Source organism: Gavia stellata, chromosome 6, assembly GCF_030936135.1.
Source record: "Gavia stellata isolate bGavSte3 chromosome 6, bGavSte3.hap2, whole genome shotgun sequence".
In the NCBI taxonomy this organism is placed as follows: Eukaryota; Metazoa; Chordata; class Aves; order Gaviiformes; family Gaviidae; genus Gavia; species Gavia stellata.
Window position 1 is genome coordinate 44,426,873 of NC_082599.1, and position 24,551 is coordinate 44,451,423.

The following is a 24,551-nucleotide window of genomic DNA, read 5'->3' on the forward strand; positions in this document are numbered from 1 at the left end:
AGAGCTTTTTGCAAATGTTTAACATGTTGGTTTTTCAATAACTTATTATATCTAATATTTCATACTTTATTAAAGCAAATTTTATTTTAAGAAAAAATACTACGGAAGAGGGGCTGTAAAACCAGATCTTTTCAGCTGTTCTTCCAGAATTTTCCCTATCTCATTAGCTCCTTATGATTCTTATGCAAAATTTTAGGGAACAAAAACCCCAACTCATTAAGTTAGCTCACTGCCTTCCCCCTTGTAGTTTAGATACATCTTTTTTTTTTCTTCTTTTTTTTTTTTCTTTTCTGTTTTCAATATTTTATTCCCAGTCTGCTCAGAGTGATCATGTCTCTGCCCTGCTTTAGTTCGGGCTGAAGGAAGCCCGAGCTGAAGGAAGCCCGAGCAGGATGCCTATCAACACTTTCCCAAATGCCTGTTCACACCCAAACTTGCTCTTTACCAGGAGGTGTAAGCTGAAAACTGGGAAGGACTAAGATGAAACGGAAAAGCACCGGACTCTCTCTCTAGTAGGTTCCCGTGCTCTTCTCAGCAAAGCCGTGAAGACTAAGCCCAGCCCCATCTTAGGCTGTTTGCTTTGGAACGTGGCTGTAGCAGGTTTCACAGTCTCGGATGCCAGCTCCTGGCAGTAGACAGCTCTTTACTCCAGCTGTAATCCAAGCCCCTTTTCCTTTCTGTCTACTCCTTAATAGTCAGCACATCTTCCATATGTGCCCCACCTCACAGGTGTTTTTGATTTTGCACAATCATTTTACTTGACCTGCTCTATATTCTGAACCTTTTTCCTCCTCTCGTAAATATTAGTTATATTGAATTTGGAGCAAACCCGTTGTCTCAATGCTGTCTGTATCTCAGGCTGAAATCCTGAGCTTGCTGCTTTTAAAATGGAGCCCCTAAAATGGCCATCATAAAGGTGAAGATGGTTTTCTGGTTTGGGGGTTTAAGGTTTTTTTCCTTTTTTTGTGTGTGGTTTTTTTCTTGGTTCCTTGACGTGTTGGTCATCTTGAGTAACTTGTAGCTGCGTAAAACTGTCTTTACAACATGGATAATTTGCTGCAATAACCTTGGCTGCTGGCTAATAGATGTGAAAGGGGATGCTTTTTAAACCCAGTGGAAATCTTTGGAGTGGTTGTGGCAGCCAGCAGACACAACCCAAACACAAATTCCTGTAATCTCAACAGACAGCAGCACTGAATCACTTCCAACAGTCTCTTGCCAGCTTAGTGGTGTGTGTTTTGGAGGCAGGGGTATCTGCAACCCCACAAATCCTCACAGCGCTGGGCACTGCTGAGTAGCCTGGCATCACGTAAGCAAGGCCCCTGACCTCTCAGCCCCTAGGGAGCCACAAGAAGGTGGTGAATCTCGGCTGCTGCTGCTCAGTGCCTTTTTAGCAGAAAGGGAGAGGAAACGGGGAGGCCTGAGACTGAAAGAAGTAATCCCAGCATCAGGGTCACAACTGACAGTTTAGACAAGGAGCCTGATCTTTGTTGACCTGGACTTTTGTAATGATCCATGAGAGCACAGTGAGCCTGTTCTATGCTGTAAAATAGCGCAGGATGAAAGGTGCCAACCAGAAATACTCTGTGTCTTTCCACTGGCAGAGTTTTTCTGTCCACTTTATAGAGGCGTATGTAACTGCAAAGCAATGGAAAAAATTGACTTTACTACACATTGTTGTAAATGTCTCCTGTCTCTGCCCAGGTCATAGAAGGGAGGGGAAGGAGAGGATTTTGAATTTGGATTTTTTTTTTTCCCAGAGAGCCTAAAAGATCAATGTTTTGTACTGTTTATGTTTAGCCTAAGAAAACTTCTCACACTCTTATTAGTTATTTTAAAAGCCTTTCTGATTTTGAGTACCAACCAGTAGAGAACTTGCAGCTACTTTTATTAGTTGCTTTATTGTAGTTTGTCCTTGTTTGGAAACTGAAAGCCATATGTTTCAAGGTGATTTCTGTATGAACTTCTGGCTAACATAAACACAGGTTCAGTCATTAAACTAATGCTCAGTATATTAAAGAATTCATTCTGTACCCCTTTGCATATCTCTTAATTAATATGTACCCAACATTTTCATATTCTGTGACTTGTTATATGGAGATGTGAGGCAGTGAGTTTCAAGACAGCCAGACAATAATAGCTGGACTCATTAAGACCTGATGGGGTGGAAGTCTTGGTGGTTTCTGCATAGTGATTTGGTAGCATTAAATATAATAGTAGAGAGTTTTTCTTTTTGCTAGTTCTGAACTTCCATTTCAAAGGTGGGAATCAGCAAGTAATATTTTCTAGTCTTGTCTTCAGCGGACTTTTGCACGCTGAAGGTACACCCTTAGATGTTGCTGTGGTTGAGCTGAAGTTGCTGGGCACTTCTGAAAAGTAGGCTACTTCTCCTTCCTTATTTAAAAAAATGGTAGAAGAAACATTTGTGTATAATGGTGATTTCAGGAAAAAATACAGAGTATTTCAAATAACCTCATTGCTGTTTATATTCCTTAAACCCTAGGCGAGAATTAGCAGTAGGAGGCAGGCACTCCTTGGCTCTCCTTCTGCAGAGGGTCAGGTGCTGACCAGTCAAACACCTCTGCCCTGGCTTTCCAATAACGCTCCTGGGCATCAGTTTCATGCTCTGTGTGCATCAGTACCAATCCAAGAAAAACGGTTTGTCCTTGTGGCAGAAAGCATTCTCAAGAGGCTCTTCACCACATAGGCCTTCACGCTTTTCTTTTGGCAGTATCTCTTCTCACACTGTCATGTTCTCAAGTCCTTCTTGGCTTCAACACTCTTATGTAAGGAGTGTGGAACTGAAGTAAGTGCGGAGGGCTAAACTGGTCCCAACTTGAGCAGTCACAGAAACACATCCTGGTCTTGCAAGGAAGGCTTGTCTGAGAATGGCCTTTTTTGCTTCCCTGGGTAAATAAATGATGCATCTTTCTCCAGTGGGGATACAAGGTTGAGTATGTCCACACCCCCTTTTGTAAACACTGTCTGGTAGTGCTGGCTGGGAGCAAGAAAAGGCCCCTGGCATATCATCTCCTGCGGTGAAGTGTCTTGGATACAGAGAAGCAGGAAGAGGGATTATTTTACAAAGGTACGAGCTATTCTTGCCCTCTTGGGGCTGGGTGACTTCCTACTGCACTTTCCTTGAGGCTGTGGTGAAATGCCATAGTCTAGCCCACATGCTTTTGCTTGGAAATCTGAACCTCCAGGCGTGCATAACTTACTGGAATTAATCTTCAACTGTTGTCATCCAGTATTCAAATATTAATGTGGCTGATCAGAGTGAGGCAGTGCAACCATGGTGGTCTTGCAAAATAGCGCATCACACAAGTGATATTTCCTAACATGAGTCAATGTTTGTTCTTTTGTAAAAGGCGTTCTAACATTTTTCTTCAAACTGCCAGGCTAACCGGCTTGTCATGGCCCAACCCCTGTTCAACAAACAGCGCATCTGTGCTGAATGGCAAATAGCAGAATCTGAAGGGGGAAGGAGGAATAATGGAAATGCAAGAACCTCCCCTGGATGTGATCAAGATTCTGAGATACTACAGGTTTAGCAAGAACTGCTTTCTGTTTGTCAGCCATGCAAACAGCATAGCACTAGGAAGGAAATGGCGCCAGGTTCTGAATGAAGTGATCCTTCCAGGAAAAAAATTACCTGGTAGTTCTCAGAGCGTCAGGTGAGGCAGGGTCATGTTTCCAGACATGCCAGATTTACTTTGTGCTTTGAACTGGAAAGTTTTGTGCAAGTTCATGAGCTATGACAGTGATCAAGGGTTTTTTCGGCCCTTTTACTGAAGGGCGGGTGTCATCATGAACTAAATAGTCTTGGATCTGGGTTTTTTATTCCAGTGAGGTGGCTTGTGCTGTAGGAGGTTATGTTGTACTGCTTTTCTCTTCCAACTCACCTCCCAGGTTGCATGGGGACCTGGGGCAAATACTCTTCTCTTGAGGCTGTCTTTTTCTCATCTGTAATGATGCTTACAGATTTTATTTAGCAAAGTTTTTTAAGTAACTGACGGAAAGTGCCATGCAAAACTTGAAATCACTATGTATTAAATAAATTCATGAACGAATCCCAGAACAATACTGTCTGTGCTCGTTCCTGAGAAGGAATGCTATCCTAAGTCAATGAGGCTGCTCAGATCAGCTTTTGCCTTAGCACGCAAGTGACCATCTTGTATGATATTAAGATTAAAAATCTTTTGAGGGGAAGGAGGCTGTACTGTTAAATATGGTCATAACTACTTCTCAAGCATGTAAAATATGCCTTTTCTCATCTCTTCCACAGTGCAGGGACTTTATGCAAGGACAAGCAGCACATTTCCCAGCAAGTGAAAGACAACAGAATTTCCTAACTCTCTTTGAGCTTCAAGTGAAGGTAGATGAGTATAGGGTGAGGGACCATAGAGATGGGTCCAGCTATAAGTAACCAAATCTAATATTTTAAAATAAACGTACATGAATGGAGCAGGGGATGTGAGAAGCACAAGGGAAGAAGTTGCTCCCTGCCAACTCACTTTTTACAAAAAACAAATTAATGATATGGTGTGAAACGTGCACCTCTGTGAGTCGTGGGACAGACTGCAGGTCTTCCTGTCCACCACACTGAGCAGGGCCACTTGGGCTACCGGAGTAACTGGCAGCCACCAAGCATCTTCCCCCACAGGCTGGCATGAAGGAGCATCAATCTGCTTTATGAATCGTTTCACAGATATTTCATTTCACAGAAATCTCAATTTTTGGCTCAGTCACACAAAGTCCCCTGATCACGGATTTTCTTCTGATCTGTCTCTGCTTGGACTTTGGTATTTTCTGCCATGTTGGTTTGTTCCCACTGAACCTCAGGCCCAAGCTCCTTTCCAAAGATACCTCAGCTAAGTACACCTAAGACATAGTCTCAGCATTTCTTCTGCATCCAAGATCATCAGAGCTGTGACTCTAGCCCACTTTTCCACACCATATTGACTCCTTGCCATGGTTTTCTTTGCCAAACTTCAGTGCCAGACTTGTGAATGATCTCAGTCTCCCTGACTCTCAGATCACATTTCTCATCCATTCCTATTTCAGCCTCTCCAGGCCAGTCATTAGGAGCTTAGGGAGACATTTCCCCACCTACATACTTTGTCTCCCTCTATTTCTCCCTGAACTTTGCAAACCCAACACTTCTGTCCCTACTACATTTGGTTCTGAAAACTTTCTCTTCCTTGTTCCCTGGAGCAAAAAGAGGATGTTGGCTGGGAAAACACTGATGGGGAAGAGGATATCCATGCCTTTGTTTTAGAGGTCTGGATCTGGCAGCATTCAGCACGCTAGAATTGCAGTTCCAAGGCAAGTCCCATTCAGCCCCAGGCTGGAGCAAACCTGATGGGTTGGGAGCCTTGAGGGAATGGCTGAAATTGCCTAAGCAGCTTATCGGCTAAACCAGCTAAAAATCGAATACATCTTCATTGACAGTTTTTGAACTGGAGTTTTTTTTTTCTGTTCTGTTTGAGGACTTATACCTTGTCCAAATTCAGGTAGGTTTTTGTTTAGACATATTCCTAACATAAAGGGTAAATTTTTGATGTGTCATAATTATTGTCAGACCTGAAGCAGGGAGGTAGCGGGGAGCTTTTCTTGAAAAAGAGCTTTCCCCCTCCACACTTTTCCCTGTAACCTCTTTCTCAAAACTGCCTACAATATTATGTTTAGAAACCTTTTCCTCCACCCCAAATCAGGCTGCAGCACATATTCAACGCATTTCCACCCCAGATTCCCACTCAAGGGGGTCAAAATTTTGCAGAGTTATTGGCAACTGAAAATGAAATTTTACTTGGGGAAGTATCAAGTAACCTTGGTAACAAGCAGAGCTGTGCCCCATGGTACTCTGAGCCGACACCCCCGACCTCCAGCCTATGCCTTTTCTTGCCGCTTTATTTAGCTCAAGGTTTCTTATGATTGAGGCAGTTCCTGTTCCCAGCTGAAGTCAGTGACAAACTTCTTGCTGGCTTTGGGGCCGGATAGTTCATTGCTTGATAAAATGGAAGCACACTCAAGGGATCACTCAGAGGGTCACAGAACCCAGCTAGCTGAGGCCACCGCAGGATGTTGTGCTGCTGAAAAATATAGAACAGAGTTGGGTGTGCTGTTCTGTTTTGTTTTAACTTTGTAAACATCAGTCAATTTTAAATAGTCTGCCTTTTTTTTTTTTTGTCTTTGAAAAGAAAACTGTTGCTGGAGGTGTTGTAAGCAGGAAGAAGATAAGTTCTTTGATGCCGCACATGGCACAAAGCTTGGGGTAATGAAGGAATGGGTATGTTTCGGGTCAGTGTGAGTTCAGGCAGTGAGGTCTAAATAGCTGCTTGGAATGGCACAATTTATCATTTTGTGAGAGAGAAGGGTTTGGTTGCTAGACCAGTTTGTCTATGATCTATGTACCTTTTGAAATCACAGTGCTTTATTTACCTTAGCAGAATAGAGATTTAGATATAAACTTAAATATATTTTTTTTAGTATTAGTACACTAAGAGTTTGGGAGTGTCCAGATATTATGATAGTATTATCTTAAAGTGTGAAGGCGTGGAAACACTGTAAAACAAGGTAAAATATCTGAGACTAAAGTAATACCTTTGCATAACTCTTACCTGTTACTATTTCCTTGTGGTGTTGGAGGTGATAGAACCGTATGACATTCCTTCCTTGAGGCAAGACTTTTTTTGAGCTAATGTGAATTTGCCATAGGCCAAAAAAAAATATACATGCGGCTGGTTGACATGAATCAACAAATGTGCAGCAACTCATTTGTAAGTCTAAGCCCTTACTACAGTCACATGTTGTCATATCACGGACTACTGGCAATGGGCTAATATGTAGGTTTTGGATTAAAACAGTTAAAGACTGTAATTTGTTGAATGTACAAAAATGTGGTGACGTGGTATACTTCAGGATACAGACTAAGTGAACTTTTTGACAGATTTAACTATTTATGTAACTCTACATCTGCAAAGAAAAAGGGGGGAAAGAATAGCTATTGACATTAGACTCTAGGCTTCTTTTTGATAATGGTTTGTGCCATATCATCACAAGGTAAAATTGAAGCACTTTCCTTATCACGTTTAATAGCAGAGAAATTAAAGATAGAGGTGGGGGAGGAGTGATTAACATAGCAGAATAGAGGAGGATTTAAACACATAGAAAAGTTAACTGAAGAGAATATACTTGCATGAACAGTGATGAAAGAGGAGCACTGCAGGGCAGAAGGTAGGAGTTAGAGTTGCATGGCTGCAGATGCAGTTGATCATGAAGAAAAGCTAGAAAAGAATGCCATTGGCAGTGGTCCTGGGGTTTGGTCTTGTTTTTAAAATGCACTTTCAAAATAAGCTTTTAGCAGTGTCATAGGATTATCTTATTGCTGTCATTTGTACACACTATTCAGCTGTAGCTTTCCGTATGTGCTGGAACCGTGTGAGCTGGGACTGGGGATGGCACACAAGAGATTCCTGCAGCATTCAAGAGGAGGGGAGACTAGAGGCTTGAATGACTACTATGGCTGAGAAGAAGAAAAATGTATCGGCACATTTGGGAAATATTCCAGATGGGGGGAAAAACTCTTTCCTCTGTGTCAGTATCTATCTGCCCTATATCAAAACAGATCTGACTCAAAGGTTGGAGGCTGGAACAGGGGAGGGGATATACTTATATATAACTGTGGGGGCTTCTCTGAGAAATTTCTGAAAAGCTTAGAGGGTATGCCAGGTTTATTTAGTAAAAAAGACATGAGTAAGGAGGGAGGAGCTCTGCAACACAGAGAATTTTTCAAAAAGTCCATAATTTTGATTACTGAATGCCTGCCCTGAAATTCTACCAGGAGCAATATTTTGTATTGGATAATGAAGAGTGTCAAAGTTATTAGGGGATAAAAGATATTATTACACTGCTGTAAAAGGTAAATCAGTAAAACTACACTATATAGCAGAATTTCTAAGTTAAATCAATAACCCTACACACTCAAGTACTGCGTTGTAAGCTAAAACTGCTTTACACATCATACTAATCCTTTGAGAGTGTAGAGAGTTTAGGAGATTGGTTATACCATCTGCAATATCAGTAAAATACAGTATTAGGTTGCATATGCCTACTAAGGCAGGCGTCAGTAAATAAGTATGTGATATTAAAAATTTGACAATTCTAAGTCGTTCTTTGATAGTGGAATGTGCGTACCGGTATGTTGCATTTACCTTTCTGTGTATGTGATCTGAGTGAAAATCAGTCCTTTGGTAGAGCTAACAGGCCACTTTAAGCATTTACCGGTGTGTGGATGAACCTCGAAGATTAATGCTGTAATACGAACAGGAGTTGGAGGGCTGACATTAGTTTCCAGAGGTCTCTGGGGTGACTTATCTGCAGCTAGAGAGGCTGCATTTGCCATTAATTTTTAAACGGTGAATGAGCTGGGCTGAATCCACTCCCTGCTCCCTGCTGCACTACGTCCTGGGGAAGCAATGTGTGCTGCAGGAGGTATAGTCCTGGCCAGGCTGGTGGGGGGTTGACTGCTCTCTTCCCACAGTGTTTATGTCCTTGAAAAGGGAAGATTGGGGTTTCCACGGGGTGCCCTGGGGAAATCTAGAAGGCATGTGTAATGAATAAGTGCATCCTTTAACTCTGGTGTTGACCAGTCACTGGAGTAGTCTCCCGGGAAGAGAAAGCACCAGCTGCTTCTGTGCTATAAGGTTGCAATGGCAGAGCTCTGCTGGAGAAGGCAAAATCAGAATCTTTCTTACCAATATCTATTTTCTTCAGATTTTACTTTTTTGACTCTTTATTGCCTAGGAGCAATTATTTACAGCTTTTGGTGCAGTAAGGGGCCATGCAGGGCCTGAGCAGACAACTTTCCATCCACTGCACTGCGAGGACCATCCAGCCTTGTCAGGGCTGGTGTGGACCATGGGCCTGTACTTAACGTAGCAGAGGTCCTGTTCCTAAAGAAGCTCCATGTAGCACAGCCATCACCCCATGTGTTGTCCTAGCGATCTTGGAGTTGTGCTTGGCTGAGATTGGATTGCTGTCTGAAACCTGTAGTTCTTTTGGTTTTGTACTTTGCCAGACCTGTGTGTTTTGTTTGCTGATTCAGGGTAGCCAGCTTTATTCAAATAATTTGAATTAAAATTCTCATGTTGGGTTTCTGTAGTTCAAGTGCATGCATGCAATAAGAATTGCCTCCTTTATTATTCTCAAAGGTACTCACCAGCTCTAGTCCCCTGAAGGGTTATTGGCATTACATTTCAGCCAATTATTTTTATTTAGAAGATTATACTTATTCATCTACTGTAATATTAAGTAACCAGGGTTGATGTTTTTCTCTTCCTGTAGCCTACATTTGCTGAGCTAGATCTGGGAACATATGCATCACATTCCTTTTTATTTGGTGGGCCTCAGAGTCTAAATTGGGACTTTTGAGCTGCTCTTGAACACTGGGAAACCATATGTGGTGTTGCGTTGTTTGAATGACATTCAAAACCAGAGGGTTTGTGTAAACATGTCATTGAAAATATAGCTCAGTCAGTGAAAGAACATGCACCATTGTTTAACCTATGCATGCGTACAAGAGGGCTGGGAATGGGAGAGAAGAGCTTCAGCTTTCCTAAAATAAGAGAGAACAGGAAAAGAGTCTTTCCAGATGGACTCTACAGAAAAGATCTGCAGAGCTGGTGACTCCTGCTACATACCTTGGCTTAATGGTCCTGGAAGGAGTGAGGCATTTGCAGCCCGTAACTGCTGGTAATCCCAAGGGACTGGAATGGGCCCTGCTGTTTAGCAGTTCACTGTGATTAAAGAAAACATGGTGAGAAAAGCCTTCTTCAAAGGTGAGGGACACATTCCCCACAGGGCACAGGTCGCTCCTGTGGCTGGGGAGAAGTTGTTTAAGGGTATAGATATGTGTGCTGTTATTTTAAGAAGAAGCTAAAACCTTGGTATGTGAAGGGTAAGGGTTGCAAAGAAGGATTGGACAGTGGCAGAGATTTTTGGGCTTCAGAATATTTGTGCTTGTGTCATAATCAAAAACCCAAATTTTCTAAGGTGGGTGGTTTTTTTAATGTATACCTCTTCAAAAACTTTTTATGAAATCAAGCTGCCATGGGATAAGGGGCAAGGTCCTTACATGGATTAATAATCATTTCAGTTTAGGAAATAAAGGTTAAGGAAAAAGTGGCCAGCTTTTAAAAAAAGGGTGGAGTGACCAGTAAGGTCTCTCTATTGAGTCTGGTGCTGTTCAGCATAGTGAGGATGTACTAGGGGACCACAGAAGGGCCTCACAATACAGTGACTGACGGGTGATCTGGCAGTTGAAATTCAACGTTGATGAATATGGAATAGTGCAGAGGAGGAGACACAATCCTAAATTGAAATACACAGCGATGGAATCTAAATTATCCCTTGGGAAGAAACCTTGGGTTATAATAATTGTATAAAAACGTCTGCTGAATGTGCGGTAGGAATAAGAAAAGAAAAAAAAGAACTGAATACTAGGAATTATTGGTAAAGGAATCATGAACAAAAAGTAAGATCTTTTTGCTACAGTATAAATGCATGGCACACTTAAATATTGCATACTTGCTCCCTCATTTTAGAAAGGATGCAGGAGAAGGGGAGAAGATACAGGAAATCTTGATAAAAGATGTGAAGTGACTCCTGTATGGAAAACAACTTAACACATGGGGATTTTCAGTCTCCTGTCTGACTGGGAAGAAAACAAAGGTCTATCAACTCTCAAGTGGCATGGAGAAAGCAAATAAATAGAAAATGACTATTCATTCTCCCGTATCATGGGAGCCAAGCAGCCTCAAGTGAATGGTTAGGTCACAAGTTTAAAACTGGCAAAAAGGACTTTCTATAGCTGTGAAATTGCCCTGAGATATTGTAGATGCCAAAAGTTCCCATACTGACAGTGGTGTTTGGACATACCCCTTAAAAAAACTCCCCCCGGGGGCTATTGTACGCAAAAATGCAGTTCTGGTTCAGGGAATCACCTTGCAAGAGATTGCTGGGAGCTGGAGAGGCCCAGAGGTTGGGAGGCTGGAACAGGAGGTTTGCAGCCGTTTGCACTTGCCTGAGGAGGAAAAAGTGTAAGTTGTGAAGATGATAGGATGCTTGACTTCCTCAGTCTCTGAGCCAATCCTGTCTGGCTATTCATGTGTAACTAGACACACCTTGTGCCAAGTTATTGTTTAAACACATGACAAAAGAAGCTCCTGCCCTTCAAAATCAATTTGAGCTTTTGTGGAAGGATTTCAGTGAATGTCCTTGCACAACAGAGAAACAAGAAGAATTTAATAAAAGAAAAGGCTGAGATGAACAAAAATGTGTACTGAGTGAAGTCCTAATTTGCAAAGATATTTTAATACTTTTGGAGGGTCTTTTTGTCTTAATAGCTACACATAGTACGTTAGTATGTCACCCCCATGTGAATAACAGTGATGTTGACATCTGGCAATAATATCCAAATCGTGATCATCTTTGTATCCAGGCACTTGCTGTAGCTTTTCAGAGAGACTGAAATGCAGCTGACCTGAATAAAACCTGTGTATTGAAACACCTGATTTTCTTTTCTTTGAGGGTACTGTAATGTGTGCAGTGTATGTGCTAAATACGTTGCTTTCTAGTTGGCTCTTCACGTAGTGTTGGATTGCAACAGGCTGCTCTCTGTCACACCTGATGACTAAACCTGTCTCACCCACGCCATGGGAAAGTACTGGTGCGTTGAGCCTTCTTAGAATCAAGCTTTAGGTTGTCCTCAGATTTCAAATCTCCTGTGCACTTTTTTTAATATGGCCTCTAACTCAAGAGATACAAGCACAAAAGGATTCCAGGCAACAATTAATCAGATAAGTATTTATTTATTTAACTCAACCTATAGAAATACACTGGCAATAGTTTTTTCAGAGTTAGACTTTCATTGAGCAAAAGACTGTCTTTTAAAGACTCTTTTCTCTTTTTCAGGCATCTGCACTGAAACATTCTGGATTTCATTGGGCATGGTAAGAAATTCCCTCTTAAATTACAGAAAAGCAGTCAGTTAAGAGCTGGCTGTTTTGTTTACCTCCTCATACGTTCAAAGTGGAAGTATGGCTGTGGAAACTAGATGCGTTTGATTTATGTTTGCATTTTAAAACAGGAGGGAAAGACATAACTAAAGCAAACATACATTGCAACCATGTGGGACAGGATTTACTACCAATTTAATACCAAGAAGTGGGTTAGAGTTGGCTGTAAGCTGGGGCTGAGGGCCCAGCGGAAATTGTGGAATGTCTGTCTGCATGATGGAGAGAATTTTTTTTTAAACTATATATAATAAACACCTTTTAAATGGTCTTAGTGAGCATACAGTTGCATACTTGATACTGTAAAGGTTGCCTAGCAGACCCACAGTTACCAGAGTATGGGCAGGAAGCAAGACAAAGCCAGGCAATTGGGGAGGATGCACTGTGCCATGAGGGGAAAAGCCTGTACTATAAATGTTGCTGAAATATGAAGTAGTTCAATCTCATTGAGATGAAGGCTTTAGTCTTGCTGGCACAGCTGTGTCAGGAAGCGATTTATTATATTATTGTCATCATTGCTATGCTAGCAAAAGCCCTAGTATATATGAAGTTACACCAGGGAAAAAAAAGGATTTTTTTTCTTGGACAACTTAATTTGCTCATGGAAATGATGTAAAACTGTACCTGCAAAAGGCTTTTTTGCTAGTGTAAATTGTCTATGCTTGTATAACTATACCAATAAACCATTACAAGAGTCTACAAGGACTTGCTGAAAAGAAATAATCTATCTGGACGCGGTATGTAAAAAGTAAATACCAAATCTAGGGATGCCACAAGTGTTTTGGCGGGTTGTTTTGGTTCTTTTTTTTTTTTTTTTAACTATCCTTCTCAACATGTGGTCACTTTTTGCCTAAAGTTCAAGTTGAGAAAATCCAAGACAGCATCACGCAGATGTTTTTTCCTCCTTGGACATTTATTGCCTCTGAGGGACTAGGTAGTACTAGTGGGGCTTGAGTCCCAGAAAGCCTTGCTTCCGGACCGTGAGAAGTACCACTTTCTCGGGCAGCGCTGAGGGAGTCTCTCTTTGAAGACTCCCTTCCACATCTGTATACTGGGCTTGAAGCCAAGCCTGTCTTCTGTAAAGAAACCTTGCTAAAATTTCTCATTTCATGCCCCTTTATGGAGAGAGAGAGAAAGAAAGTGCGAGGGGGAGAGAGAAGGAGGTATGTGCCAAGCGTATTGAGAGAGCTTAGCAGAGCAGGCTCTTGATTTTGTGTGTTTGGGGACAAGGGGGCAGCAAGGAAGGAGAAGGCTTTATATTAATTAGCACCATATTTGCCATCCCTTCCTCTCACCTCAAAAGTGATAAATTCTCCTCCTTTTCCTCTCCAAAACACATCTATTTTTTTTTAGACAACTGTTTATGTTTGAGTTCTTTGAACTAGCAGAGGCACTTGAAATAAACGCACTTATAAATATGCCTCCTGCCAGCCTCTGTCTAGTCTGCATGTGGACACTTAAAAGAGTTGAAGAATATGTCTTACATATATCAGAAATATGCTAAGTTCACAGTGGTGGCACCTGAAATAGCTTTATTCTTCCCTCCCCCTTACAGTACAGTGGAATTGCTAGTGTATTATTTGATAAACAATCACCAATTAGTTGTTCCAATCCTTGCTAATTCAGCAATTGCTCTCCAGGGCCTCCAGGCAACTTGTATGCCAGTTCATGTGCTCGCCCCAGGTAGCTCTGAACTGAAGGAGTTTTCTTAATTGTTTTTGCTGTTGTGTCTGTTTAAAAGGTTTTACTGCTCCTTTCGGTGAGCTAGGTGGTGTATTACAAATGCACGCTCGCTGTCCTACCTTTCCCCAGTGTGCCTTTAACAACATGAGTAACATATAATCCCAAAACGTAATGCTATATTCTATCAGTACCTCTGCACAGGTGGGTAGAAACACCCACTTTGTGCACCAAATAGAGGGTGGCGTTGCTGAATGTGGGCGACAGGTATGATGCTGCTTCACTTCGTCAGTCTTTTATAGGTTTGGGTACTGATGGGTGTCTTCATGGATAGCCCTGCTGCCCCTGCTGTATACCTAGATCACAAATAAATCAGATCTCATTCATCTGCTGATCATAGAATGCTGCAGGACAGGAGGAAGAATTAGTCATCCTTGTTGACAGATGTTAAAAGATTCTTGCAAATTCTGTTAAGCAACAAGCTGTGGATGGGAGAAGTGTCTCTCTGCTAACACTTGTTCCTTATTCTTTTGTCTTACAGGTGCCTGGCGATGACTACGAAATCTGCTGCTGAAGCAAATTCTAGAGGAGGTGTCAGATCTATGACTGTGGATCCTTTGCACATATAAATAATTATTGTATGTGTCTGTTTGACCATGGTAGGATATTTAATGTATCACAGAAACAAGTTTTGTACCTCCAGACTCAGTGTCACTCTCACCATAGATCCTTCCTTGCAAACGTATTTTCCCCCATTTGAGCCTTTAAAAAAAAGAAGGAAAAAACCTTGAAAAAATGTAACTTTCTATGAAAAATATACCCTATTGTCATCTTCTGGGGAAAAAGGGAACTTTACTGTATCCACTGTTGTTGTAAGTGAAATATGGTGTACAGGACGCTAAGTAACTGCTCAGTGAAATGTCAGTGTGAACCCAGAAATCTTCAGAAGAGGAAAAAAAATAAATATTTTTATTTTCTCTAAAAGCTTCCCTGTAAAATTCTTCTAAAGATTTTCTTCATGAGACAACACAAAACAAGCAGATGGGTGCCTCATCACTTCTCAGCCTGGTGGCAGGGTTGTTGGGACTTCTGGCCAAGTGCTCTGAAAATATTTTAAGTCTCTACAAAGATGAAGCCCATGTTGTTAACCAGGGATATGCCTCATCTGTAGTGAGCAGGAGTCTTGAGTATTAGATGATTCTATTTTAAGTCACACTGTTAGCCCTTTATCAGTACCTCCAAAGAAACTGCAAAGACAACTGATGTGAACCTTCTCTGCTCACAAGGTTTGGGCAGAAAGTTGGGCAAAGCTTTTCAGCTAAAGTAATTACTTTTTTTCTTTCCTTTCCTTTCATGTGCAGTGACATCTTGCCTTTTGAAGTATATGTCATTTTTTTCACATTACACTGCCTATGCTTCAGCATTTTCATTCTGAATTGTATAATTTTTTTTTTACAATACTCTTAATTTTAAAACGTATTTGCTTTCTTTCAGTCCTTCAAATGGGTTGTTTGGCCTCCACATACATAATCTTCTTGACTTGTATTGAAGATGATTGTAGAAAAAAGCTGATACCACAGCATAGTATTTGCAGTATGGTGCATCATCATGTAACCAGACTAAATAGCAAGGCATTATTCACAAGGAGGTGAGATTATATTTGCTGCTGCTAAGTCTTAGCTGTTCAGTTTTAACACTGGATGCCTGGGTTTCTTTTTATGGAGTGCCTGTTTACTCCTGTATATTTTTATAGAGTAAAAGGCTGGTGGGGAGAATGAGGGTGTTATGTGCAGTAATGTTATAAATAACATTGGCTCTCAGATTATTTGCATTATATCCACTTGTCTGAATACGTAAAGTTAAACAAAAAAGTCTTAAAAAAAAAAGGCAGAACAATGGCATGGATAAGCGGTCTAAAGGAAATGCTACAGAATATATTTATTGGGGAGTGTTCCCTACCTAGCTAATAAGCCAGACAGAAAGTTGCTTACTCCTCCCATAGCCTCAAACAGATCAAACAGAATATTAAAGCCTTAAAGATACTGGTGTAAGGAAGAAGGAGGGTTACTCAGCACCCATCACACTGAACTGACAGGCAGATGGGGAGCATGCTGGGAACAGAGTTACATTCCCAACCCAGAGATGGTGACTCTAGGGTGGATGACATGATGAAATGCAGCTGTGATGGAGAAGGGGAAGCACGCACATAGGGTTTGTTGTTGTTCTTGTCCTTTTGCTCTGAGTGCTGTATACTTCGGGGTAAATAAACAAGAAATGCTTACTTTTGAGCTGTGTTTCAATCAGTGTGGTGGTACTTGCTGTCATTGTGAGGGCTGACTGACAGATTTCAGAGTATGTCTATGCCTGTGATTTTTTCAGTACTGGAGTTTAATTTCTGAAGTGTAATAACACCAGCGCACTTGTAATTGTATTGCATTTTTTATTATGGCTATCATTTACAATAACCCTGCTGTCATATTGGTCTCTGGTATGGTTTCAGTAGTCTCCCACTCTCCTTCCAAGATGATGGAAGTGACGTTGGACCATTTCATATACGCTAGATTTTCTTTCTTCCTTCCTCTCTTTACTTCTTCCCAAATGCTGGTTGAGTCAGTGGGATTCTTCTGTCTTGTTCTTTCCTCGCGTTCATCCTGAAAGGTACACAGCGTCCAGGTGACCTTTCCTCAGAGTAGAAGGATTAAATAAAACTCCTTGACAGAGCTGCCTCCTTGGTGCAGCAGAGATCATGGAAGACAGTGTGTCCTGCTCATTTTTCTTGTCCTTCCTGGATTCCCAATTCTCATCCCATATCAAAATCTTGAATTCCTGCATGGCAGCTGGGCCTGGCCATTGCTTTCCTTGAAGAAGGGAATTCAAATTCTGGAGGGCTTCGAGGCAAGAGGAGCCCTTGAAGGACTTAGAGAATAGCAGGGCACATTCTGGATCCCAGAAGTAATTCAGAAACAGCAGTGAATCTGCATGGGTGCGTGGCAGATCTGCAAAGGAGAGCAGGGCAATACTGGAGCTAGCAAAGCCCTGTGAGAAAAAATGGTTTAGCTAATGGCTGTGAGCATGCACTGCAGAGTGTTCCAGCAGCAAACCTCCGCTAGATCGATTGGTCCCATATGCCAGAGGACTTTGATTTGTGGCTGGGTTTAGCAGTGATCTGAGGCTTGTGTCTCTTCTATAAATTCTGCTGAAAACAGAGCTTTGGCTGTGAATCAGTTACAGGCGCAGTTAGTTAATTCAGTGATGTATTTAAGTAACACTTTACATCTGGACTTGGCAACCAACTGGAAATCCTCATTTAAAAACAATAGTAAAAAGTTCCAGAGAGATTATGGCATGATGTAGTCCACAAGCATTTTTTTTTTACAGTGAGGACTGATATTTCAGTGATCTCCTAGCACAGAGAACGTGTTGGAGAAGTCATGAGTAATTGGAAACAAAATGCTGTGAGTGACAGGTCTCTGACAAAGCTCTGGACAAAAGGTTACAGAAACTCCAATGTTGTGCAGTGAGAGGCAAAATACTGGTATGGCTGAAAGCTGGGGAGGGGAGGAAAAGCAGAGGGTTAGGCTAATCTTCTGGGGTAGAAAGAGACCAAGGTTTGGCTTTGGACCTCTGCAAACTAACTGATTCCTGTTGTTAACCCATTTATTGCTGGTATTGAGAGAGGGCTGGAGTCATAAAAGTTGCAAAATATGTAGTGAAAATACTTACTTAGTCTGTTCAAGAGCAGTACAAACTATGAATACCTTCAGAGAATTGTGAAGTTTTCCATCAAGTGGGAGAACAGTGCTAAATAAAGATCAGTGGTGAATAAAGAAGTAAGACTGAATATGGACAGTCAGTCCTCCCTGTGCCTGTGGTCCCAGCTAGAGCATCGTGTGCAACTTTAGCCTCCCCAGCTCAAAAAGGATGTGGCTGAAAGAAGGGGATTGGGAAAAGGTTGACAAGAACATTCAAGAGCCTGGGAAAACTCCTGCTGGAAGAGATACCAAAAATTTAACCTTAGAAGGTAGAGAAGAGGAGAAATTATACAAGTATGGAGGACACTGATTATGTTGGAGACGAGAGGTCAGGAACTTACTCTCTTCCCATAGCATAGGCCCACAGGGGCATGGGATGAAACTTCACAGTTGTTCAAAAAGATACTAATTATAACTAATTGGGGAGGCGATAGTAACAGTTCAGGCTTCATGTCATAAACTCAACTTTAAGATTTTAAGAGGGGGAAAGAATAGGCAACAGCCGCAGTCCTACAAAAGCCTCACTCCTGACAAATGTGCTTCTTCAGAGGGATCGTTACTTTGTTACTTCATGCTCTAGTTTTCAAATTGTTACTTGCATTTTTCCTGATTCATCCCTCTTCTTAAAACCTGTTTACATTCTATAAGGGGAGTTAATAATTCAGTGTACTGTGCTCATTTACAAAAAAAAAAAGCCTTTGATAGAGATGTCTAGTGCTTGTGCTATTACAGAGTCATTCAGCTACTGTGCAACTTTAAAATGTATTTTCTACTATGTAATATCTCATGATTCTAGTTTATGTGCTTTGGAAAAAAAATGTGCATTTAATTGCTTGATTAGCTGGCCTAAACCCACTTACTCAGGTGTATATATGAAACAAATGTGTGTGCGTGTGTTTTTGTGCATGCACAAATGAATTTATAGTGAAACATGATAGGGGAATGCTCAGCAGGATGCAAATAAGAGTAACACAGTTTTTTTTCTCCAGTGGCTTTCATGACCTCCTTCTTTCAGGGTTGTACAGAGATGGTTCTTTCCCCAGTGGGTCCTAGTTCCCTTCACAGTGTCACAAGGATGGCTGCTGCTTTGAGAGGTTGTTCCTTGCTCTGTTCAAGCAGAGTCATCATTTTTCCCTTCCTTTCCCTTTCCCAAATATTCTGCTGCTGCTCTGAGTCCACACATTCCTTGTGGCATGGCATTGCACGAGTTAAATTTTCCTAGGGGCATGATGCAGCTCTAAAGTAACGTGTCTGTTGATGATAAACTTGCTGGAGAGCACAGAAGCTAATGCATGGTCAGATATTTTTGCACTTCTTGGAACACAGATATTAATCTAAACATCCATGTGCCCTTTGTATTGATTTGACATATATGGAGACATTGAACAGCTGATCTCAGAAAAGATCTGTCATACAGAGCCTTCCCTCTGTTTAGCTTGCTCTGAGCCGCTCTCAAGAAATTAGATATTGTTTTAAAATAAGACAAACGAAAATTCTGAAGCCTGAGTCTTCCCTCTGAAAGAAAGACTTTTCTTTTTTTTTTTTCTTAAAGAAATATGAATAAATTGATTAGATTTTTTAATATAAATATTGTTAAGGACTCTCTCAGGCTTGTAAAGAGAGAAGTGTTTATTTTAGAATGGTGCATTTTTCCAGATAGAGATCAATTACTAAATGATTCATTCTTCCCCTTTCTCCATTTTATTGCAGCTTTCATTTCTAGGTGGCTGGAATGATTACTGGGATGTGCTGGGTTAATGCCTTGTGTTTGGGTACTCAAATGATAGAAGCAGCTTTGTGCAAAGCTTTTATTGTGGGTGCAAGATTGGAAGATATTTTGAAGGCAGCGGATTGGCCATGGCACTTTCACTTCCCTCAATTTAGTCATAAATCAATTGTGAATGATTTTCCCACAGTAATTTTTCATTCAGTTTGAACTTGGGTAACGAACATCCCTGTCATGGAGTGAAATTGTGATTTTTCTAGATCTTGTTGAAGACATGATCAAGATTTATGAAGGGTGGCGATGTAAACCCATTACATTTTCCTCTCTCTTGTTTGCCTCTCAACTTCTTCTCTTCACCTCTTCCCTCCTTCCTTCCTTCCTCCCTCCCTCCCTCCCTCCGTCCCTCCCTCCCTTCCTCCCTCCCTTCCTCCCTCCCTCCCTCCCTCCCTCCCTTCCTCCCTTCCTCCCTTCCTCCCTTCCTTCCTCCCTTCCTTCCTTCCTTTCTTCCTCCCTCCCTCCCTTCCTTCCCCTGTCCCCCCCCCAACCCAAGGAGGTTTAAAATGTCCACTACAGTACAGCTATTGCATGACAGTGGCTCTAACTGCATGAACAGTCATTTATCAGTGACAGATAGCAGGAAACAGCAATAACCTAGATGGATATGAGATGGTTCAGATCAAGTAACAGTAAGATGTGAGCAACTTCCTACAGTTCTCAACATTTTTTCCCTCTTTAATTTATTGCATTCGCTTTTAACGTTGCTTGATATCAAAGTACAGTTCTGCTTAAAAAGGAACTTTGTAGAAATGACATTGTGGAGTCTTACATTCATTTCGTTTCCTCAGTTTCTGTATCAAATGCTCTGTTTGAAAGCAAAAGGATACTTTTTTGTTTGTTTTTGTTCCTGGCAGTTCCCAGATCTTCTCTGGACTCTGATGCTCAAGGTAGAGTAATTTCTTCCCTCTCTCTTCCACCCTCCCCATCTTTGCCATTGACTAAAGTGAAGGTGCCAGTACTGAGTAACCTCTCTGTCTGCTAATGATGCCCTTTGTACCAGCATGGCAAATCTACTTGACAATCATGTTGGACTACTGCATTTATGTATTGCGTAATATTCTGCAATATTGCATTTCTGTCTTGCTTGGCTGGTAGCTGTAATGCTGAGTTGCAATTTATTAGATCTGGGGCAGACAGCCTTCCCTTGAGAAGGACCAGCTAGGTCTCACAGAGACATTTGGCAAGTCATATGTTAATAAGCACCTTTGTTTTTCATCCAATAATAAATAAGCATGCATGCAAACTCATTTGGCTGTAGTCTCCCTGAAATTAAGTTGCAGACTCTACCTGGCCCTTGGGCCAGGAATTCCTTGTTCCTGTATTAGACAGTGTCTAATAGTAGTTGAAAGAGAAAATTTTAAGAAATCATTTTGCAAGTGACTCTGGAGAAACAATGAATGCAAATCCTTGCAGACTTACAAAGACTACAGTCAGAATACTGAGTGAAACTCAAAGTGCAACATAGCAGTTCCTCCCTACATCACAAGCTTCAAAGATTTAGCATTCAAAAGAATGTGGGAAATTGGGTCATTTCTGTACAGTTTAGAAAAGATCTGAGGTTACCAACTCTCTTGCTTTAGCCGTGCAGAAACTCTGAGTCCAGATTAGCAGGAAATGTTAACAGGATTTTCCTCTGCATTTAACATGAAAACCTAATAAATTTCATTGAACTCAGTGAGTGAAATCCTGCCACCATTGAAATGGGTGTCAAAATTGCCATTGGCTTTTGTGGGAATAGGATATCACCCTATAAACATAAAAACAAAGTAGAATCTCTAGGTCTTAAAAGCAGTTATTTCTGTCAGGATATACTTATTGTAAGACTTTTTGAATATCTTGTTTTAAGAAAATCAATTTAGCTTTCTTACTCAGAAGTAAATTTTCTGCGTTTTAAAAATGGCTAAAATTTACTTTTCAGTAATCATCATTTAAAGTGACACCTTAAAAGATCTGAAGGTAACAAGGAGGTGGAGTTAACTACCATCAAATAAATACATATTCGCTGTCCTTCCTGCAAGAAGTTTGAATTTCTATTACTCTTCTCCTCCTTTATTTTTGGTGAGTAATACAAAAGGGAGTTGCTGTAATGATTTTATATTCCCTGATTTTATAGTCAGAGTTTATGGGATAGTATTTTATAACTACATTCTGTAAGCAGTGGTGTCTTTTGGAATGGCCGTGAAATGTTATAGTAGAGATTTCAGAAAGACAGGGTCTTGGCATAGGTTTCTGCAGGGAGAAAATACTACTTTAGACTAGTTTTGAGCATGTTTCACGCCAAGGATGGCCCCAGGGCTGCCTGGTTTTGTAGGCTGATGGGTCTGTTTCATCAGGTGGGAATTAGTAGATGTAAGAATGGCCAGAAACAGGTCAGAGTGAAAGGCCAGGTTGCCCATGCTTGTCTCCAGCACTAGGAAGTAGTGGATGTCTTGGTGAGCTTACATTGATACCTTGTCCTTATACTTTCCTAGATTTGGGAACTTCCTAAGTCAGGGTAAGAAGGGACCCCTTCCTAAGAGGGTACAATAATAGAGTAACAGTTGGGAAAAAAACCCCCAACGTCTGGTTTCTCTTTCTTGGTGACAAGGCTCTGAAGGAAGTCTTCCTTTATCCATTTTTTCACACCACCTGTGTCTCAGCAATTGCCTTGCTAGAAATTAGTACAACCTGGCACTATTTTTACATGGAGCATGAAAGTAGTTAATATGTAAGTTACATGCAAGAAAATCTGACTGTGACGATGTTGAAGGAAAAGCAGGGGTTGAAGAGGGTGTAAGATAAAAGGGATGCATAGCTTTTTACTGTATTTTATTCTTAATTACTCTTCCTGATACTTCCCCCTTCCAGCATCTCAACATGCAAGATAAATCTATTTTACCCTGTGTGAATGCCTACTAAGTTTGATGTTTGTTTCTTTTCTATATACACCTGTTTCTTCAAACAACCCCAGGCCAACATTTTGTATTAGTGTAGAATTTGCCCGAGAAAATAAAGTAAACTTTGGCAAGGGGAAAAAAAAAGGTCTAACGGTATAATAGCAGTGTAAGTTTAAAGGCATACATTGATGGTTCACATAAAGATTATAAGACATGTTGGTTGCAGGCTGCTAACCATGCTACCAGTACATCACAGAAGTCTAGCTTGCAGTTGTCAGCATTCCAGAGTTTCACCCACTAAGTCATTAATTTGTTCTCATGTCTAGAAGATTTTGCATGCCACTGTAGTTTCTTACATATTAATTTTTAATATGTTTTAAAAAATTATAACGAAAATGTTTTTTGATAATAGAATGCCCAAATACCCGAGACTCCATGTCTTCTGTTGAATGCCAAAACCAATTATAGTATTATTTGTATGTTCAGCTGGCTGAAAAAGTAAAAATTACATCCAGATTTGAAAGCCTGGTGAGAAATCCCACTAAAAGATATTGTACATAGAAAAATATAGGCACCCCTTTTTCTATGCATGTCTGAAACTGAACATAAAACAAAGTATTGCTGATTATCGTCTGAAAAGATGGACTCTGCTATATTATCTCATAAAACATATTTTCCTGTTTCTAAGAGGAACAGATTAAGACATTTGAACACCTCAGCTAGACTTCTTAGAGGTTGGCTGGAAGTTACCGAACATATGGTGTTTTGGGTAAACAGAGAGCCACTAAGAAGCTATTTGAAATCTTTTGGAATATATACGCCAATCAAATTCCCACTGGGATCTGACACTATTGCATGGAGCTCAGATCATGTAGCTGCTGCTTAACCAGATCTAAAAAAGGAAGCAACTTGTCTCACATGATTCTCTGGGTTCCCTCTACAGTCAAGGAGTTAAGGAGATGAATTCATTGCAATTAATGTAGAAGCCCGTGTTGGAATGAAATGAATCTTCAGCTGCTTTTGCCCTCACTGATTATAACAGGAATTAGCTGGTTAGCCTAGGATACAGGCTCTGACTCTGAAATGAAGTAAGTTAGGTGAGATGAATCCTGTCCCAAACATACTACTTTCCTGCAGTGTGGTCTGGGTGGAGTTGTAGTCAAAACATATCAGTTATTTGTGTCGACTTACAATTGTTACCCAGTGTAAACTGCATAGAAAAATGTTCAGGACAAGGGGTGTCCAAAATACAGGAGTGGGAATAGATTCTGGTGTTTTTTCAGGGAGCTGCAGGATTGCAGCCTCCAAAAACTGCTGGAGAAGTTCGCCTGGTTAGAGCTGCCAGAGAGCAATTAAGCCTAGCAACACGGGCTGTTTGCTGTCAAGACTGAAGCATATGAGTTGAGTACACCCTGTTCTAGAGGGAAGTTCATGGGCTAGCTGGTTTGCTTTTGCTGAAAAAAAAAATCCAAGATGAAGGAAATACCCAGAGTTTACGCTTTCCTTTCTCCTTAGTGATTGTCACTAAGGCAAGGGTTCGGAGGGATTAGGATTTCACTTGAAGTGGTGTAAGGGCAGGCTGATCTTTGCTATAAGGCTGTGTCAGCAGCAGTGACGGGCGCTAGTCCTGTTAAAGCAGTACTCTCATTTACTTCAGTGGCAGCAGATTTAGGCCTGTATTGAAATTTGCTGGTGACAGAAATTGAGGCGACAGTAATGGATGTTCTGTTTGTTCAGAGTGTTCAGAAAGACAGGATTTGGGGAGGAGGAAACCTGAAGTATGCTGGACAAACAGAAATTAGCAATATTTAGCATACCTTGCCCTTTCCCCCTTCAAAACTAGCTGTTTCTAACAGTGACCTACAGGCAGGAGTCCTTCAGATAGCGGCATAAATACTTGTGGGTTTTAAACCCCTCTGTTACCAGTAGGCTTACAGTAAAATGAAGTTCTCACTTAAAACTGTTGCTATGCACTGCACCCATACAGGCACAAAGGCAATGTCTCAAATGAAGTTATTTTTCTATGCCCCCTTTTTGTTGTTTTAGACCTGTTTTAAAGGTCTGCTACATCATATTCTGAGAAAAGAAATAGGACCTTGGCTCATGGCTTTCCTTCCCTCCAATTTAGCAGATGCTGGGGTATCTGCACTGAAACTGCAGAACGTGTCATTGCTCAGGTGCAACGAGCTGCTCTGAGATGGGTTAGGTACCAATGGCCTCCGGTCCACGGTTGCTGTATGAAAGTCATCTATTTTCCTCAACAAGACAAGATTCTGCAGTGTATGCATAGCATGATTACCTATGATCATGACGCATGATGGATCTTCAGAATCTCATAGTATGCCATTTTAAGGTTTTTACGTATACCATGCTTTCTCCTGTG

At 41.1% G+C, this 24,551-nt stretch overlaps 1 protein-coding gene across 1 annotated transcript in view; it reads left to right on the forward strand.

Annotated features, from left to right (window-relative positions):
- RBMS3 (RNA binding motif single stranded interacting protein 3) overlaps positions 1-24,551 on the forward strand; it is a 714,416-nt gene that overhangs the window by 28,818 nt on the left and 661,047 nt on the right. The gene's annotated exons all lie outside the window — the stretch shown is intronic.